Genomic DNA, 2,327 nt, shown 5'->3' with positions numbered 1-2,327 from the left:
GGATGGTTCAACATTAGAAAAACAATCAATGTAATCCACCACATAAATAAGAAAAAGGAAAAGAACCACATGATCATATCGATTGATGCAGAAAAGCGTTTGACAAAATCCAACATCCATTCCTGATAAAAACACTCAACAAAGTAGGTATTGAAGGGCAATTCCTCAACATAATCAAGAACATATATACAAAACCAACATCACTCTCAATGGAGAGAAACTGAAAGCCTTCCCTCTGCGAACAGGAACCAGAAGATCAACATACAAAAATCAGTTGGATTCCTCTATAGTAACAATGACACTGAAAAAGACATTAGGAAAGAAATACCATTTACAATAGCTTCTCAAAAAATGAAATATTTAGGAATAAACATAACCAGAGAAACAAAGGACCTATACAAAGAGAATAACAAAACACTACTACAAGAAACCAAAAGAGATTTACAAAAGTGGAAGAACATACCATGTTCCTGGATAGGAAGACACAACATTGTGAAAATGTCAATGCTACCCAAATCTATTTACACATATAATGCAATCCCAATCCAGATTCCAAAGACATTCTTCAAAGAGATGGAAAAGACAATCACAAACTTTATATGGAAAGGAAGAAGACCAAGGATAAGCAAAGCACTGCTCAAGAAGAACAAGGCTGGAAGCCTCTCACTCCCTGATTTCAAAATCTACTACACAGCTACAGTGGTCAAAACAGCCTGGTACTGGTGAAATGAAAGATACATTGATCAATCTAACAGAATCGAGAATCCAGAAATTAACCCATGCACATACAGCCAACTGATTTTTGACAAAGTGCCTAGGTATGTTACATGGGGAGGAGATAGCCTCTTTAACAGATGGTGCTAGCAAAACTGGAAAGCGATATGCAAAAGATTGAAACAAGACCTTTACCTCATTCCTTATACAAAAATGAACTCAGCATGGATTAAAGACCTAAATGTGAATCGCAAAATTATGAAATCATCAATGAAAAAATAGGGACAAATGTGAGGGCTCTACTACAGGGAATACACAAACTATAAACATTTTGAAAAGTAAACAAAATAGATGAGAGCGACATACTAAAAATTCAAAGCTTATCTGCATCAAACGACTTCACCAAAAGAGTAAAAAGGGAACCCACAGAATGGGAAAAAGTCTTTTGCAACAACACATCAGACAAGGGACTCATTTCTAAAATACATAGGAAGCTACAACACCTCTACAAGAAAAGGACAAATAACCCAATTAAAAAATGGGCACACCCAGCCACTGAGCCGCCACCAAGGACTCAGTAGCCTCCTCCTTGAGCCCCCTTGCTTCCTGATGCTCCGTCCCCACCCCCACCAAGGAAAAGGAATCCTATAGTATGTCCGCTATTCAGAACCTCCACTCTTTCGACCCCTTTGCTAATGCAAGTAAGGGTGATGACCTGCTTTCTACAGGGACTGAGGATTATATCCATATAAGAATTTAACAAAGAAATGGCAGGAAGACCCTTACTACTGTTCAAGGGATTGCTGATTATGATAAAAAGAAATTAGTGAAGGCATTTAAGAAGAAATTTGCCTGCAATGGTGCTGTAATTGAGCATCCAGAATATGGAGAAGTAATTCAGCTACAGGATGACCAGCACAAGAACATATGCCAGTTCCTTGTAGAGATTGGACTGGCTAAGGACAACCATCTGAAGGTTCATGGGTTTTAAGTGCTTGTGGCTCACTGAAGCTTAAGTGCAGATTTCCTTGCAATGAGTAGAACATTTCCCTCTGTCCCTTGTCACAAGTTTAAACCTCACAACTTGTATAATGTAACCATTTGGGGTCCACTTTTAACTTGGACTAGTATAACTCCTTCATGCAATAAACTGAATAGAGCCAGGCTATCTAGTCTTGAAGTCCCTCATTTAAACAGAGGTCAAGCTGTAGGCACCTGGAAGTGTCCAACCTGAAACAAAGCAATAATGTGATGTTTCAGCCAAGCTCACAGATGGCTGTGTGTAGTCAGAAACTACCCTGCCCTAAGAAAATATCACCCACCACCTGAACAACCCTAGGTGGAGCAGAGAGGATGGCATATGGCAGCTGTGACACTAGAGGGAGCCTTTGGTAGCAAAAGAAAAAACCCTGGTGTAGAACCTGATGGGGGCAGAGCTTAGGAGAAGCCATCTTCCCTCTAGTGAGGTGACAGGACATCCAAGGTCATTATTCTTACTGACTAGACATATCCTAGCTAAGGGATGACTGAAGAACCAGGATGCGAGGCCCACCTTTCAGAGTTGAACTTTTGACAAGGGAACAAATTCAAAATAATGTATCAGTCCTATAGCT

The 2,327-nt window shown here is 39.8% G+C and overlaps 1 pseudogene; it reads left to right on the top strand.

Annotated features, from left to right (window-relative positions):
- The first annotated feature begins 1,366 nt into the window (after window positions 1-1,366).
- Window positions 1,367-1,705, top strand: LOC102842364 (annotated as a pseudogene).
- The last annotated feature ends 622 nt before the right edge of the window (window positions 1,706-2,327 follow it).

This window comes from Chrysochloris asiatica, unplaced genomic scaffold, assembly GCF_000296735.1.
Source record: "Chrysochloris asiatica unplaced genomic scaffold, ChrAsi1.0 scaffold13249, whole genome shotgun sequence".
In the NCBI taxonomy this organism is placed as follows: Eukaryota; Metazoa; Chordata; class Mammalia; order Afrosoricida; family Chrysochloridae; genus Chrysochloris; species Chrysochloris asiatica.
The sequence above is the reverse complement of the archived record's forward strand: the minus strand, read 5'-3'. Positions and strand labels throughout refer to the sequence as shown.